Here is an 18,867-nt window from a genome sequence, read left to right as displayed (position 1 = left end):
CCCGGGGACTGGCCTATCTCGGCGGACGGCGATTGCATTTACCTTGAACTTGGACACCCGTCCCTAGGGAACCTCCCTTAGAACTCCCCGAGGAGCTGTCAAGTGGGTGAATGGCCCTCGGCACAGCATCGCCAAGTACCAAGTACTTCAATATGGCCCTTTTTCGAATTGTATTTCATCTCCGGATCAAAAATGTGCTTACCTAAAGAACATCCAGACTCTTAGCGAGGCATGCAGCTGGGTCCCTACCATCTGGCCACAACCTGCTTTGGCAATCTGACTTTCCACAACCCGTTTCCAGCTCTCAGCAAACACTCCTACCACCGCTGCCTGAACCCTCCTGCCTAAAATGTTCTTCCCTTCAACCAGTCTAAATCCTTTTCCTTTAGACAAAGACAACGGGGTAATGAATTGGTGCTCCTTCGCACAGATATTCTTTAAATATTTACTCAACGCTTTTAGCGTGTGTGATGGAGGGAAAGGCTGGTGTTTTCACTAATGCAAATAATAGAAAGAGACAGAGTCCCTTTCTAATTCCCTTCCAAGGGCTAAACAGAGTCAATGTTCTAAAAAAAAAAAAAAAAATCAACAAAACCTTTCTGTCTTTTAAATAGTTTCTGTCCTCTCTGGTTTTCTTTTATAATGTCCCAAGTCACATAACTTTTGAGGAAGCGTATTATGAGGTTTAAAACACAGCTTATGGGGGCGCCTGGGTGGCTCAGGCGGTGGAGCGTCCAACTTCGGCTCGGGTCGTGATCTCACTGCTGTCAACACAGAGCCCGCTCTGGACCTTCTGTCCGTCTCTCTCTCTGCCTCTCCCCTGCTCGTCCTTTCTCTCTCTCTCAAAAAAAAAAAAAAAAAAAATTAAAACACAAATTATGAAGTCTATCACTCTTTCCTAGTGGACAATCCCCACCAAACATCATTCAAGTTCAGAACTTTATGTGATTGTAACTGGTCTTAGGTGGGTAGTGAGGCCACTATATATGAGATATCATATATAAAAAGTATTTATATAAATAAATATTATATCTATATAATATACATATTATATATCTATATATATATACTATATCTCATCTATACATATATACGTATTACTATGGTGTATTATATATATGTGTGTGTGTGTATATATATATATATATATATCGTATTGGGACCTTATCTTCTTAGGTGGGAACAGAATCAATTCTATATTTCACCAATTTAATGAGAGTTTGCATGAACAAACCTGAGTTAAGGGGCTCCGTGTTTATAATTCACTCTAGGATTCTTTTAGTCTCCTCACGGGGCCTTTCTAAGCGAGAATCTTTTGTGAGACGTTGGGCTCTGTTACGTGTCTGTTGTTCCAGAATCTTCCTCTGTGCGTACTTCCTCTGTGAAGAATTCCTCACCACTTTTACCTTCATTATCTCTCTCACCTTTACGTTCCTACCCAAGATTCCGGTATGTTCCATAACTAGAACTTTGCTACTCAAAGTGCGGGCCACAGACGAGGAACCCTAGCATTACCCAGGAGCTTGTTAGAAATGCAGAATCATGGGGCGCCTGGGTGGCGCAGTCGGTTAAGCGTCCGACTTCAGCCAGGTCACGATCTCGCGGTCCGTGAGTTTGAGCCCCGCGTCAGGCTCTGGGCTGATGGCTCGGAGCCTGGAGCCTGTTTCCGATTCTGTGTCTCCCTCTCTCTCTGCCCCTCCCCCGTTCATGCTCTGTCTCTCTCTGTCACAAAAATAAATAAACGTTGAAAAAAAAAAAAAAAAAAAGAAATGCAGAATCATGGGCCCCACCCCAGAACTTTTGAATGAGAGGTGATTTGTATGTACATTCAAGTTTAAGGAGCCCTGGACTAGAACGCACTATACATTCTGGTATTTTTTTCTGGCAGCTTCCAGTGTGTAACTTATGGATTCTGAAGAGCAGCCCCCGCTGTGTTTTAGTTCTTTCCTCTCCCCCACAGCTCTTAACTGGGCCCCCAAAAAGTGTCAGGGGCACTTTTGTTACTATGTTGGTCCATTTTTTCAGTCGAATCCAGCTCAACCTTTAGAAGTTCAACTTTGACTGTTTTTCTAGGAAGTAAAAGAGCTATTTTTCCTTCAAGGCCTATGATTTCTATGATTCTGTAATTGAGCTCCAAAGACTGTTTTTAATTTGACCTCAAGTGCAATTCATGAAGACAACTTTGACAATACGAGTTCCCCTTTGGGCAAAAAAACTCCCATTGGAAATTCAGAAAGTGTCCTATTGAGTAAAATGCTTCTTAATTTACTGTAAAACGTGTGTTTAGAAAAGCAAATAATCTATGACAGAGCAGAGAACTGTCCACTATTATGAAATCCAATAAAGAAGAAAAAAGTAAACTGAGCCCTCCCAACGTTTTTTATAACAAAGCCAACAACTCTCAGCTTCCTTGGTGGATCCGTGAGCAGCACACATCAAATGTAATCATCCAAGGGGCCTACTCTGCTGTCTGCCTTCAGATATCTGGGCTTTCAGGACAAGACTTCAGTTGGAGGTGCCTGAGGCCTTCGTGGCCTCCTGGGGGTAATGGGATTAAGGGTTAAGACAAAAAGGGAAATAAACTGTATAAATCTCTGTGGATTGGGCGTAGGGAGTTAGAAACTGTTACTGGGATCCCATTCTGGAGAGAGACAGAGCTGAAAGGTATGTGACTTTCCGATATTTTCTGGTCATCGCTCAAATACTCTCTGGATCTGTCCCCCCAAAACTTGCTTCGCCCTTCTTGATGGATGACAGTTTGATGATGGAGAGAGAAGGGTGACTTCTGGAGCCCTAAAAAGACTTGTGGTTAAGTGACCCAGGCTGCCTACAAACTATGATTATTTGAGAAGCAAATACTTTCCTTATTTAGGGGTGAAACAAAACAGAGGCTTGCCCCTGAGTGTGAGAAGGTGAGATGGGTTAGAAGGTGAACTGGAGCTTTGGAGTGAGAATGAAGGCAACCAGTGAGGAGGCCAATGAGCCATTCACGGCAGAGGATGCTGTCTGGGACGCGGGTCCCTAATGATGCTGGATGGGCTCCTCAGCGACTTCCAAAGTCCCAATCACCTTAAACCGTGCTTGCCCAGAGACTGAGGAAGAATAAGGAAACAAAGGCAATGAACATCCACCCACTTACGAGCACAAACACGCCCTCATTGATGAAAACCAACACGCATTCATGAGATACCTACTATGTGCCAGGCATTGTGTTTGGTGCTGAGGATAGAGAAGGGAATAAAACACCACTTTTCCCTTTGAAAAACTCCTGGTCCGGTGGGGAGCCCAGGACACTGATATCTAGAAGCTGGTATGGTTGAGTGCTGACGTGGGTGGGATTTAATATCTTGGGGCATCATCAGGGAATGCTTTCTGATTATTGGTCCTGATTCTTCACCCCTTCCTGTCACTACGACTTTAGCCGTATGGCTTTGTGGTTCTCCCCACAGAGTGTATTTCTTCACACTATGGCTTTGGACTCGGCCACGTGACATGCTTCACCAATGGGATGTTTGCAAATGTGACTTGAGCGGGGGCTTGAAACGCGCCTGTGTGATTGGCCTTACACGCTTGTGTTTCTGACACCCTGAGAAGAGCATGCCTTGACTAGCCACTGGGTAGACCTTGACTAGCCACTGGTCCCCAAAAGAGAATGAGACGGAGTTGGAGCTCCCTTGAGCCGGCTGGAAGGAGGAAGAGGTAAAGCATGTGCCTTGTCACTTGTCACTTGCCTGGGGCCACACAAAAACATAAGCAGCGGAGCAGGGGATGCGAACCTGCCTCTCGGACTCAAAAACCTCAACTCTGAACTCTATGGCCGCAGAGAAGTGAGGGAGAACACTTTGCTCGGGCCTGAATGTGTGTGTCTGTTGGTCCCCGCCAGTCTTATGCCCACCCGCCTGTGGGCTGGGCCCCACTATATACTGGAATCAATGGAGGCTTGGCTTGATGGGGGACCCCCCTCAGCACTGGTTTGAAGGACTGGATGTAGCCTCTTGTTCTATTAGTAGCCACGCCAGGGGGGGAATCATGATGGGCCATGGACAGGCATTAACTAAATGAGCATTGACGCGCGTTAACTCAACTAATGTCATCCTGTTAACGACTACCCTTTGAGATGGGTACAGCTGTTGTTCTATCCATTAGTGCTCTAGCTTTACCAGCTGGCCGGGCAACCCCAATCATCTTATTCATTCCCCCCATTGTTTTTTATTTTTTTTCAATAATTTTTTTAAACGTTGATTTATTTTTGAGAGAGAGAGACAGGAGAGAGGGGCAGGGAGGGAGGGGGGACAGAGGATCCGAAGCGGGCTCTGTGCTGACAGGCTGACAGCAGCGAGCCTGATGCCGAGCTCGAACTCCCGAACGGGGTGATCATGACCTGAGCGGGAGTCAGAGGCTCAACTGACTGAGCCATCCAGGCGCCCCTCCACCCATTATTATTGAGCCCCTAATGTGTGCCCAGCCCTGCCTGGCACAGGGGAGTGTGTAAATGAAACATAGGACCTGTGCCCTCATAGAGCTTCCAGCTAATCCTCATGGAGCTGCCATCCCCTTTCCCCAAGCCTGATCCCATCTTTCAGGCCCACTGGTGTCCACTTAAATACACACCATGAGGGGCGCCTGGGCGGCGCAGTCGGTTAAGCGGCCGACTTCGGCTCAGGTCACGATCTCGCGGTCTGTGAGTTCGAGCCCCGCGTCGGGCTCTGTGCTGATGGCTCGGAGCCTGGAGCCTGTTTCCGATTCTGTGTCTCCCTCTCTCTGACCCTCCCCTGTTCATGCTCTGTCTCTCCCTGTCTCAAAAATAAATAAAACGTTAAAAAAATAAAAAAAATTAAAAAAAATACACACCACGAATGCCGCTGCTTGGGGGCCTCATCACCTACCCGCCCCATGTTTGGCCAGGCCTGAGTTTGCTGTGCCCACTTAGACTTAGACATTTGCTCTGACATACACCCCCCGCAGAGAGAGACACATTTGCTGGCCCCAGAAGGTTCCCTCCTTGCTCCCACTCTAGCCCTTGTTGGCCCGTGCCTTTCTTGGACCAGAAGTTCCCAGCATTCCCTGGGGCTGGACCCTTGGCACAGCACAGATCACTTGGTCCAACTTCCTTTGAAAGCAGCGTCCCTGGGTGGGCCACTCGTGTAATAGGCCACTTCGCGCCTGAGCAGAAGTTTCCCCCACTTTGGGTTAACCTACACTAGTCCTACGAGTCGAAGCAAAGTCAATTCCTGCTCCAGAATCCCCAGCAAAAGAAATCGCTGGCCTCCCCTAAAATGCCATTCACAGTGCCAGAAATATATATACATGGGAGTGCGTCTTCTCAGAGGAACCGTAATTTACTCGACGTGCTCTCTAGACCGGAGTCCCTTCGAGTAGCTATGAAATCGTGAGGCCTTGGTAATGATGTCCCTTTTGGAAATGGCAGCCTGCCTCTGACTCCCAAGACTTCCCAGGACAGTTACTCGAGCGTGGGCTTTCTCAGAGTTCTCACCAAGCAGAAGTCCCGGTCGCATTAACGGAAAAATGTGGCCCGAGCCACAGACTGCTGAATCTAGCTGTTTTCATGGGGAAATAATTTAATATTCAAGTCGGCAGTAATTAAAGAGCAATTCTTCCTCCGGCTCTCCACCCTTCTCTCCCTGACCCATGTTGCTTCTAAAGGCAGGCCCTGAATCCTGGGGTTGTGAAGGGATGGTGAGGGGAGCGACTTGATCGCCAGCACGGTTCAGCCAGGCAGCAGAGAAGGAAAGGGCGCTACGGCTCGTTGGGTCATAATACCTCATAAATCCAACCGATTCTTCCCATAATCAAATGGTCATGCCACATTCTGCCTTCCAGTTTAGATTTACGAGTGTGTCCTCTACATGAGATACATGCCACGATGGACTAATTGGTGCAGAAACCAAAGAAACGCAGAGCACTTAGGAACCAAAATACAGGGAGCCCGTTGACCCCAGTCAGGCTCGTTTCCCTGACAAGTTAGTTGTTTGGATTCCCATTTGGGGACAGCTCGGGTCACTAATAGCTTCTCCGTGTCCTAGTGAAGTCGAGGGGAGGGAGAAGGCGCCCCCGTTGTCGGAACTCCTTCACATGACTTTCTTGGAGAGTGATTTGGGCTGGCTCCGTAAAAGTTAGCCTGGCTCTCATTGGACGTCCTAGGCCAATAAGGAGAACAGAGTTGCTGAGAAGAGAAATAACCTTTAAGCCTGAGCTGCAAAGCCCTGGCGTGGACAGCCTGTGGGTTAGTCTGAGTTTTGATACTCCGAGGAGAGTCCAATTCCCGCTTCATACAAGTGCCATAGGGAGCCTACCTTCCAAGCTAAGTCGGTACTGATTCTCGCCCTCCTTAAGGGCTCCGAGGGCTTTGTGAAGGCAGAGAGATATAAAAGGCTTTCTTCGGGAGGGGGGAAAAAGTATAAAAATAATTTGGAGAAAACGGATGTTTTCCTCTTTGAGCTTGGGGAGCATAAATCACACGCAATCGCCACAAAGTGGAGGAACATCTTTAAAACCAGAAGGAAAAGGAAAAGGCTCGGGTACATTTAGTGACACATCAGCATTTTCTCAGGCTTTCGCGATCCCGGATGCCTCATCCTGTATGTTGCACTGGATGCATTTTGCTTTGTTCTTTGGGCTTCGGTTAAAGAAAATAAGAATCATCAGAATAATAAATAATAAATATGGAAAGCCTGGCTCACCCCCAGCTGGGAAGCAATTAATAACGCGTTGCGGGAGGGTGACCGATTCTGGACTTACGACAAGGCCACCATCATTCATACGGCTGTACATTTGGCGAAAGGCTTTTGGAGAGTGGGGCGTTCTAATGTAACCAATTTACTGCTCTAGATTTACGGCGCTGGGGTCAGTCAGGTAACCGCCAGTGCACAAGTTTCACAGAGAGTAAGTTTCAAAGCCCACTGGCTAGTCTTCTCCGATGTGATTTGCAACACAGGATCGAATATGACGTGAAGGAAAGAAAGGTGACTCAGGGGCAGGGTGTTTAAACCCAGGGACAAAACACACACTCCCTTCCCTCCCTCCTTTCTCGATCTTCCAAACACAGCATTGTTATTAACTTAAAAGGAGGTTAGAATAAACCCCAGACAGCCTTGAAAAAAAAAAAAAAAAACACACAACAAAACAAAAGCGTGTAGCTTGAATGGGCGTGCCAAAGGAGAAGAGGCAATACCACCCACAGTCTCCAACTGTTTTCAGTTCCCGCTGATAGAGACACCTCCTGCTCCCCTCTTGTGCCCCCGAGTCTCTCCAACATGAGGGGCCTGCAGGGCACTGTCTCCGTTGCCCTGGGACGGTCTCTGTTCGGGCCTCTCTTGTGGCTACAGAAACTTTGCCTAAACTCTCTCAAAAGATAGGAAGTTCTCCCATTGGAGGGTATCTTTTATGGGGGATTTGCGTACCAGAGATAGACTCCTGTGGCCCCCAATACCCTTATTGAAACGAATCACTTAAAGCATTCTCTGGTTGTTTGCGTGCGTAGGGAACATACGACAGGAAAAGTCTGGAAGAGCCGACCTGCTTTCCTCTAACTTCTGCATGGCCACCGAAAGGACAAGGTCTAACCGGTTTGTAACTTTTCCAGAGCCTACGTGACCCCCACTGGGGTGACCATTTTCCAGAGACACACAATAGAAAGAACGATAGGTTCGTCGGGAAGGTTTCCAGCTCTGTTTCTGCAGCGTTGCTGTGAGAAAGGAGTGTGGGTTCTCCTCTGTATCGCTGCGAATTCTATCCAATACCCAGCGTGTCACCGAGAAGGAGCAAATGTGAATGTAGCTGGGTGCAGTTTTTGTGACTGTTGTTACATAATCTAGGAAACGCAAAACACTTGAATCTGAGGAGGTTGTAGGCACGTCAGAGGAATTTTACGGACTCCCTTGGGGAGTCGTGTATACCCTCTCGCACAACAGGATGAAGAGAGTCTTTTATTAGAACCAGGGGTCTGGGTGCACTGGGCCCCAGAGATGTTTGGCCGCGTTGCTGACCCCTATCATTCGTGTTTACTTTTACCAGACTGGAATGCTCCGATAAGCCAGGATGCACCCGTAACTTTTCATTGGCTGGTACTATTCTTAACCCTCAAACATGCATTTTAATTGAGGAAGCAGGATTTCAGGAGCATCATTTTGCCAAACTGAAGCTGGCTCGCTTTCTTACTTGTTTATAACAGTCTCAAGAGAGCTCTCCCTTCCTCCTCCCTCGGGAAACTAATCTCCTTTGAGCTACTTTGTTCAAGGTTAGACGCTCCTGTCCTCTGTAGCGTAAGCCCAGCGTCAAATGCTCACGTGTTGGTCCCTCGGAGGGCAGCTTCTGGAAACCACGGCCCTCTGTGGACCCGCCAGTGCTCCTTAGAACAAGTGCAGGCTGGGGATTCAGACAGGGGACCACAGACTCTTGGCTTTCCTTCTTGGCTCGGCCACCACATCCCTGACTCATCCTGGGCGAGTCATTTAAAGATTCTACTCTTCGGTTCCTCCACTGTCATAAAATGATAACCATCATAGTTCCTTGGGAGGGAAGCCTTTTGCGATCCCGAAATGAAAGGAGCCATTGTTTAAGGGCAAAATCAAGGGATTATTACCAAGGCTTCAGACAACAGTCTTGGTCAGAATACCCCCCAAGGAGAGAAAACATGGGTCGACCTGTACCATTCTTGGGACTTTAACATCTTCCCGATTCAAGAAACAAACGTGCCATTGAAGCTAATCTTCTCCGCAGGTGTCCTGCGTTTTTAATGGAGGACGGAGGGAGAGGCAAAGACAGTTGTAAACGACCAAGATCATCATTTTCATCCTTCATGCGTGGAAACTCCTAAGAGGGACCCAGAGGATATTTGCGTCCAAATGGAAAGTGATGTCGTACAGCCACCGTGCAAAACGGGGCATTTCCTCCAGAAATTAAAAATAGAATTACCATATGATCCAGCAATCCCGCTTGTTGGTGTATATACCCCAGAGAACTGAAGGCAGGGTCTTGAAGAAATATTTTTACAGCCATGGTCAGAGCAGTGTAATTCACAGGACCCCAAAGGTTGAAGCTACCTAAGTGTCCACTGATTGATAGATGAGTGCATAAGCGAGAATCCAAAGCAGGCTCCACGCTGACAGCTCGACGTGGGGCTCGAACCCACGAACTGTGAGATCGTGACCTGAGCCGAAGTTTAGACACTTAACCGACTGAACCGCCCAGGCGCCCCCGTATGATTCTGCTTCTATGAGGTACCCACTCAGACTCATAGAGACAGAAAGCTGAGTGGTCTTTTCCAGGGGCTGGGGGCAAAGAGGAATGGGGCGTTATTGTTCAACGGGCCCAGAATTTCAGTTTGGGAAGCCACGGGGAGTTCTGGAGATGTCAACACCGAACCGGGCACTTGAAGACGGCTAAGATGGTCAATTTTATGTCGGGTGCGTTTCACTATCATTTTTTTACTCATGTTCTCATTTTAAAAATTAAAAACAAGAGGTGGAAAGCGGGAGTCCTGGGGCGCTCTAGCATTCCCCCAGGCCGTGGTGCACACGGAGTGTGGGTCCGGTACAAGGCCAAAGCCCTGTTCTTTCTCTGGCCGTAGAGCAACGTACTCTAACTTAAAGGCGGTTAAAGTTAAAGGCAGTCCTTACGAGTCCAGGGAACCTGTACGTGGGCTGTGGGCCGTAGGCGTTTTTCACAAGACAGGCTATTCACCTTCATCTCTGAAATTCCCGAGCGCTCTTAGACGCCATGATAAGATAACTCAGAGATATCCTGTCTTCCTGGGGAAGAGAAAAGTCACGTCCTCGCTCCAAAGGTTGACTCTGTTCACTGGCTTGACAACCGTGTGATGACTTCAGGCCCTGCCGGAAGCCTCAATGGTACTAAAAAAGGCCATTTCCCCCCCCACGGCTTTATGAGGAGAAGTCACCCAAATGGCTGGCTTCCCCTCAGGTGGTTACAAAAAGCAGAAAGTCTTATCACCCTCTTTCTGGACAATTTCTCTTGTTCCCCCCAAAGAGAATCGCCTGTGGGATTCGCTGGAGGGTCCTCGGCCTTCCTCCACAAAACACATAAAGAAATTCCGCTGACTTCCCTTAATAAAAAAGAAAATCAGGGGCGCCTGGGTGGCTCCCTCAGTTGAGCGTCCGACTTCGGCTCAGGTCATGATCTCCAGGTTCGTGAGTTCAAACCCCGCGATGGGCTCTGTGCTGACAGCTCGGAGCCTGGAGCCTGCCTCGGATTCTGTGTCTCCCTCTCTCTCTCTGCCCCTCCCCTGCTCATGCTGTCTCTCTCTCTCTCTCAAAAATGAACAAACATTAATAATAAAAAAAAGAAAAAGAAAATCGGACCAAAAGGTTCCTAAATAGGCTGAAGTCTATGAGGCCCCCTGGGAGGGGGTGGCAGTGAAGGTGGAAATTCTAATTACTTCCATACACGTGTCTGACCCCTGGGGCCAGATGACTCTCCAATAGTGTGACCCAAATGTCAAACAAAACCGTTCCCATGATTCCTCTAAACGCGGTAAAGACTGACTGGAACTTCTGTCAAAGTTTTATACGGTTCTAAGGAAAACCAGAGGAAATAAACACAAATAGTGGTACCATGTTCACAAAATGGGTTTTTTTGACCTTGATTTGAGCCATGCGTTTCCAGGGCGATTAGCCCCTAGCCCACTTCATGCGCAGCGTTGGTGGAATTTGTGTACTGAAGCCCAGATTGCCAAGTTCCTGCCTTACCCTTTTATTTTTAAAAAAAATTTTTTTTAATTTTTTAAATTTATTTTTGAGACAGAGAGAGACAGAGCATGAACGGGGGAGGGTCAGAGATAGAGGGAGACACAGAATCGGAAGCAGGCTCCAGGCTCTGAGCCATCAGCCCAGAGCCCGACACGGGGCTTGAACTCACGGACCGCGAGATCGTGACCTGAACTGAAGTCGGACGCTTAACCGACTGAGCCACCCAGGCGCCCCTTGCCTTACCCTTTTATATCTCTGCTCCTGTTGCCATGTGGCTCATGCCATCATGAAGCCTGCCCCCCAAGGCCTTGGCTAGCCTATAAGGCACTTTGTGAACTTGACAAAGCCGCCTTCTCTGTGGCTTTGCAAGTTCTTGTCTTAGCACAGGGCAGCGTGGATTTCGGCCTCTACTTACTCCCTCAACCAGGCACCCTTGTTCAGTGAACAACTTGCCCAACTGTATTCAGTGGCCCATCACTCAGGGCTTTTCAAGGGAACTTGCTTACACATACCAGGTTTCTTCTACCTACCTAAGACTTTGGCTTTCAGACCGGGCTTCTGATCTAAAAAAAAAATGCTTCTTCTCCAGGTAACTGTAAGAGCCGTCCAGCCCAGGATACCACTCCTTATATAGACTTTCTGGCCAGCCTATCACTGTCTCAGTTTAAGGTCATGACTATCTCATTTATACAGTAAACTATGTCTTTGAAGTCATAAAGGGGTTATTCCTGCACTGAGAGAAGTTTAAAACAAACAAACAAACAAACAAACAAACAAAAAACAAGTTTAAAGGTCCCTGGATAAGAAATAGTTGAACTCAGTTTGGACTTCTAAACAGCAGGTCCCCCTCCAATAAACCAGCTCTCTAGTTAAACAGCATTCACGGTGAGCCAGCATGGAGCCCCCCTTGTTGATTGCCATCCAATTTTACAAAAGCTCAGAAATATGTTTTTTTGAGCAAAGCAGATAAGCTTTGTGCCTAGGATCAACACGCTGATATTCAGCAAAACACCCATCCTGCTGGGTCCTGCTGTACTCACTCTCCACACGTCTTGAACAGATTATCTTACAAAAGCACAGGATTGTTTCTTTGTAGAAAAGCCCATGTCCCTTGCAAGGATTGTACCCTGAGTTTCAGCGTATGCATGATGCTTGGGGCAATCTCTCGTTGCCCAGGCGTCCCTGGGTCTAAAAAGACACCAAATGACAAAAGAAACCCATAATTTAAACTACTTGATCATCAGCGTAGACAAGGAGCTCTACATTTACAAATAGTTTGTGCCCTACCGTGCTCTCCCCTAGAAGCAATGTTATTGGCCACTCAGGTTTCCAGGTCCTTCTGCGTCACCCCCCAAAAAACGACACTGATAATAATGGTACATTTTAGTTAGAATCGTGTTAGGGTATTTTCAGCAACACATTTAAAAAAATTTTTTTTAAGTTTATCTATTTTGAAAGAGACAGAGATAGTGCGAGTGGGGGAGGAGGAGAGAGAGAGAGAGAGAGAGAGAGAGAGAGAGAATCCCAAGCAGGCTCTGCACTGTCAGCACAGAGCCGGACTTGGGGCTCGAACTCACGAAACCGTGAGATCCTGACCGGAGCCAAAACCAATGGTTGGACCCTTAACTGGCTGAGCCACCACTTTTTTGTGGAAAAAGTTTTAAACATGTGTTTTGCTTTTAATTCCAAATGCTGGGGTTTGGGATAAAAGCATACTTGGAAGCATTTGAAAAGCTAAAGGGTGGGGCACCTGGGTGACTCAGTCGGTTGAACGTCCAACTTTGGCTCAGGTCCTGCTCTCGCAGCTCCTGAGTTCGAGCCCCACATCGGGCTCGCTGCTGTCAGCCTGTCAGCGCAGAACCCACCTCGGATCCTCTGTCCCCCTCTCTCTCTGCCCCTCCCCCGCTGGCACTCTCCCAAAAATACGTAAATATTACAAAAAAGAAAAGAAAAGGTAAAGGATGATTGAGGGGGCTTCCAGGTGGGAGAATCGACAGAGGGCGTGTGGAGTGACAGAAAGAGACGAAGCCAAAAGGAACGAAAAGGAGGAGCAGGATCGCCCAACGTGCAGTGAACCAAGATGCACATAATCTAATATTTTTTTTGAAAGTTTATTTTTGAGAGAGGGAGAGAGCAGGATAGAAGCAGGGAGAGAGGGAGCCACAGAATCCGAAGCAGGCGTCAAGCTGTGGGCACGGAACCGGACGCGGGGCTCGAACTCACAAACCGCGAGATCATGACCTGAGTCGAAGCTGGACGGTTAACGGCCTGAACCACCCAGGAGCCCCAAGATGCGCATAATCGAAAAGGCAAGAAGGGAGGGAGGTGGTGGCCCAGCACCATAGTTACAGCACTGTAGTTACTGACTAGAGCAGTCACGGCGGGGAGGGGGGTGGCGGGGTGGGGGGTGGTGCAGGCGAAGGGAAAGTTTAAGGAACAGACCACCGGCTGTTCATGCGTATGCTGCATCCCTGAGTTAGGTGTTTTTATGGCTAGCGGAAGACCTTTTTTCCTCCTAGTGAAACGAATCAATTGACAGAAAATCCGGAGAACAAGAATCCATCAGAACTAGTTAACATTTATTAGGCTCTAATCACCAGCCAAATATTCAGGTAATACGCTGAACACACCGTCTCCTCCTTTCTCGCCACCCCTCTTGTGATCTACACGCTATGGTTCTCCCCATTTTGCGGAAGAAGACATTAAGGAACAGAGCGGGTCCCAAAGTTACAGAGCTTGTAAGTTTAAGGAACAGACTTCACACCAAGAAACCTCAGTCCCAAGCCGCATGATAAAGCCCTCGTGGAAATGCTGAGATACCTAAATAATGATTTGTAGTCAAAGTGATAAAATAAATTAACACATTTCAAACCGCAAGAGTGTTTTTGTGACTCGATCAACGGCTTATCTGTAGTTTCTCGGAGGAAGCAGCTTGAGAGCGCTTATTCAACATCCTTCCCTTGAGGCTTTCTCTCTCTCCCTCCCAGCTTCAATCAATACAGAAGAATTCGTTAAGCCCCCTCCTCTGTCCTGTTCTCAAGGAGCTCTCGGGGCAGTAAACAGACTCTTACAACAGAATGATATCTGGGTAGGAACCCCAGAGCGGTGGGGGGGGGGGGGAACCTCGCCTAACTTGAAGGTTGGGAACCCGGGAAGATTTCTACACTGACCTAAAGGAGGAGTGGAGCTAAAGATGCATGGAGAAAAATGTTTGAGGTACAGAAGCCAGCGTCAGCAAAAATATCCAGAGGGTCGATCTGTCATTTTCCTTCTGAGACGGAACCTGGTCAATTTCCTATCGCTCAGCGGAGTGCCCCATTCAAGGGGAGCGCTTGGGGATGCAGGAGGGAAGGGTCACACTCCGATGTCCTGAAGCCAGCTTCACGTTTCTTCCCAAATCTGCATTGGGCGAGGCCGGGCTGGCGGCTGGGAACTGACCACGGTAGGAGTCTCTATACTACGGAAATCGGCAGCCATCACAGAGCGGGGATTTTTATTGCCTGGAGATTCGAGCCCATCCTAACTGCAAATATGTCGGCGATGCAGCTTTCGTTCTGCTTTTCACCTGGAAGCAAACGTATTTTGCTTGATCTTCTGCATCACCCCCCAGCCAGCTGCTCTTGAGCAGAAAGCAGAGTGGATGGTACCCCAGGGGTTTCATCACCCAGGTCCCCTTTGACTGTGAATCTTACCGCACTCACACGTGCTAGCACCCCGTGAGTTTTCCCACATGCGCGGCTTTGAAAGTCAAACATATGGTAAAAAATAAATAAATAAACTGACACTGTTTTCCTCAGACGTTAATGCTCATTAACGCGCACCTAGACTCCCACTGCTTCGTCCTCACACCTGTAATTTGATTTACATGACTAACCAAGTCTTTGCTTCTGTCTGCTTCAAGTGATCCAGAAGGAACTACCAACTCGTTTTCAGAAGCAGATTTCTGCGGCACCCGTTTCACCAACCTGCTCTTCATATGATCCGGGAGGAAGAACACATTCAAAATACACCTTGCCCCACGGACCCTGTTTCCATGGCAGAGGTCATGGGCCATGATCTTAAATAAGAAATAGACCAGAAATAAGGAAAAGACGGGAGGTCAAGTAGGTCAAGCATATGACACTTTGTCATTTTCGGTCATTTGACCTCCTTTTCTCCCCCCCCCCCCCCCTTTATTGATCTGGCACAGATTTATATGCCCAGACCGGACTGAGCAAATTCCCCTGTGCCCTGTGGATGGTGTCTCTCTGTGTCCCTGAAAAGAGAGGCAGCAAAGACAGATCAACTCATATTGACATGGCGAATGGAGCAAGACTGTCTCCATCAGAGCGGTAGAGAAGAAAATTCGATCCAACTCACGGCATGCTGGGGGTTTGTTTATTTCTCATATCCAATGTAAATTAGCATCTTCGAATTTATCCACATGCTTTTTCAGCAGGAAGAGGAGATTTTTGTCCTGGAATTCATTCCAAATGTTATGCATGAATATCTAAATCATTTTATTTCTGCAGATGTAGATGTTAATGCTTTGATACACAGGCGCTGAAAACATATCTTAAAACTAATTGCTTTCGGCTCAGGTCATGATCCCAGGGTCGTGGGAATCGAGCCCTGCATCGGGCTGCGTGCTGAGTGTGGAGCCCCCTGAAAGCTTCTCTCTCTCTCTCTCTCTCTCAATATCTCTCTCTCTCTCTCTCTCTCTCTCTGTCTGCCCCTCTCCCATGCTCACACTTGTACTCTTTCTCTCTCTCTCTCAAATTACTAAAAAAAAGAAACAACAAAACAAACAAACAAAAAAACATACAGAGTTGGTGTTCATATCAATAAACAAAATAGTAGGACGTTTCTAAAAAGGAAATATTTAAAGGTTTACATAAATCAACTTCCCCCAAAATGCCAATTACTTGATTCCCACCCCCGCAACCTTTTTTTCCCATCTCCAATTTATTTATTTATTTTTTTTTCAACGTTTATTTATTTTTGGGACAGAGAGAGACAGAGCATGAACGGGGGAGGGGCAGAGAGAGAGGGAGACACAGAATCGGAAACAGGCTCCAGGCTCTGAGCCGTCAGCCCAGAGCCCGACGCGGGGCTCGAACTCACGGACCGCGAGATCGTGACCTGGCTGAAGTCGGACGCTTAACCGACTGCGCCACCCAGGCGCCCCTCCCATTTCCAATTTAGAAGACAATGCAGAGTAGCTGAAAAAGCCTGGACTTGGGCTCTAACCCCTGCCCCCACTGCCTTCTGGCCACGACACCTCTATACATTCAAAGTTTCATTCCCTGTGTCCAGTTCGGAAGTTCTAATTTGTAGTCTGGAAATAAAGAAAAAAAAAGTGCATCATTCAAAACCTTACAGAAGTGATCAAGAAACGAGGAAAGTAGCGGGATTAGGGTCGTCATAGCAGACATTCAAGCCCATATTCTTTTGCCATGATGATCCCCACGGGGAGGATGTGGCCATGTTTCTAGAGAGATATTCTTCCTTATTTCCTGTCCCAACATTTAACAATATCCTCTCACATTCTCTATCCTGCAACGCTGTGTGTTACCCATGAACGTCAAAGCGAAAATCCAACCTCCAGGAATTGAACTTGTTTTTTTCCCTGACCCACCCGTGGCCGGGCCTGATTAGATCAGTGAGCTCAGCTGGGCTTTATTTTTTTAAAAAAAGTTCGTTTTTAAAATTTTTTTAACGTTTTTTTTTATTTATTTTTGGGACAGAGAGAGACAGAGCATGAACGGGGGAGGGGCAGAGAGAGAGGGAGACCCAGAATCGGAAACAGGCTCCAGGCTCTGAGCCATCAGCCCAGAGCCTGACGCGGGGCTCGAACTCCCGGACCGCGAGATCGTGACCTGGCTGAAGTCGGACGCTTAACCGACTGCGCCACCCAGGCGCCCCTCAGCTGGGCTTTAAAATATATACCCTCCTTTTCTAGATTGCCTTGTGACTTATCGATGATATTTTAGGTGACTCGCCATGCATTTATAGAATCTTGTTTCACACGAAAGAGAGTTTTGAAGAAAACCATAACCATCTCCATAATTGGGGGAAAAAAAAAAAAGCAGTCAATACAAAGGAGTTCTCCAAAACTGGATCCTGAGGGATCCAGACGGCTCACATCAACTTTCTCCAAATTAAATTTCAAAAGACATAAGGGCCAGATTGGCAACGGGCCCAGCATCCTTCGTTTGTGTCAGCTTAGAGTCTGTCCTCTTGGACACCTGAAAGCCAGTCTTCGTGTCAGCCAGCCTGCGGCCCCATGGCCACTATGCCTCTTTGATTCTTCAAAGTGCTTTGAGGGCCCTGATCCCCTCCATCTGCCTGTGAGATATTGCTGGCCCCAGGCCACCATGGCCCATTAGGAGAGCACAGTCCCCCAGCCAGATGGAATTCAGACGTCCACCCCCAACAGAACTGCGAAAACCCCTTCTCTTCCCAGTCCTGGGGACTTCGCCCCCGGGACGGGGCCCCTCCTGCTTACCCTCTGGAGACACTGGGCGGCCATTTGGCACCTTCCACTTTGCAACGCAACTTTGCTTTTGGCTGGAACGATACCAGCTCAACACGGGGGCTCTTGGCTTTGTGTAGGTGACGAGCTATTGACAGCCATGCGTCTCTCTAATTAATAAGAAATGTTTTAATTGTCTAAAGATAAATGCAGTGTGTTTGTTTGTTGGTCGAAATCTTGATCAGCTGGGGTCCTGCGGGAAACAGATGACACACTGCAGGGACGACTGACGGGAAGAGAACTACTTACAGAATGGCGGACAGGGTTAAGGGAACCATGAAGGTTGCTGACGCGCCCCAAGAGCTAACAAAAGTGGGAAACCATTACTGCCTTACAATTAGAGGGGCAGGTGGAGGGCCCTGTTCCTGGAACCCAGAGAGACCTACAGCTGTAGGAGAAGAGCTACCTAACTAACGCTACAGTGCTGATAAAGGAAACTGTGGCTTGGCACGGAGGTAAGGAGGGGGCGAAATACATTTCCTGCCCTCTCGCCTCCAGCCCTCTGACTTCCTGTCAGTGCCTCACATTGGCCTGACCCAACTAGAAGCCAGAGGTTGGGTGACCCCACTGATGCGGCACCGTACGGGTCAGCCTCCCGACACAGAGAAGGACAGAGAGGAGAGGAACATGGGCCCGGAAGAACAAGCCGAGGCAATCACCAGGAGAACATCTTTTAATGCAATAGAAAATGCACAATGGGTGAAAAGATTGCGTATTAATGAAAATAAAGGATTGGAGCGCCTGGGTGGCTCCTTCAGTTAAGCGTCCGACTTCGGCTCAGGTCATCATCCTGACCTGAGTCCGTGAGTTTGAGCCCCGCATCAGGCTCTGGGCTGACAGCTCAGAGCCCGGAGCCCGCTTCGGATTCTGTGTCTCCCTCTCTCTCTGCTCCTCCCCTGCTTGCGCTCTGTTTCCCTCTCTCTGTCTCTCTCTGTCTCTCAAAAATAAATATTAAAGAAAATAAAGGATGGGTGCTGGTCAGCAGAAAAGGTAAGAAGGGACGAATTGAGTCATGAGGGTCAAGGGAGCCCCTCTCTTCCTGGCTGCTTCCCAGAGAGAAATCCTAGAAGTTGTAGCTAAAGAAATCCTGTTCTCACTATATCCATGTGAAGAAGAGACCCTTCCCCAAATGAGCTCACCTTCCAGTCCGCCATTAGAAATGCGAGCTTCAGTTACTGGCTGAGATACCTTCAGGCCATCTACAATCAGGCCATCAACCCCCAAACGTAAAGACTAATGTCTTCTACTTGCCCGTTTTGTGGCTGGGGAAGAGAAGACGTGGTCTGGTTACCTACTACTTCATAGCAAATCACTCCGAACCTTGGTGGAAAACAACCATGACTTACTATTTCTCACAATTCTCTGGGTCGGCAAGGCTCAGCCGGGGCCACCTTAGGCTCCGTGCCACAGAGCTGAGGTCACTCCTATGGCTGCATTCAGCTGGGAGCTCAGTGGAGGTGGGAATGACCAAGGTGGCCTCTCAACGTCCTTCCGGCCAGCTAACCTGGGTTTCATCACAGCATAGATAAGGAGATAAGAAGAAGATATCTAAGAAGAGAAATCCCAGGACGCGAGTATCCATCTAGCTTCTGCCTGCACCTTGTTTGCTAATGTCCCATTGCCCGA

The sequence above is a fragment of the Herpailurus yagouaroundi genome, unplaced genomic scaffold (genome assembly GCF_014898765.1).
Source record: "Herpailurus yagouaroundi ecotype Mexico unplaced genomic scaffold, PumYag 67793, whole genome shotgun sequence".
NCBI lineage: Eukaryota > Metazoa > Chordata > Mammalia > Carnivora > Felidae > Herpailurus > Herpailurus yagouaroundi.
The sequence above is the reverse complement of the archived record's forward strand: the minus strand, read 5'-3'. Positions refer to the sequence as shown.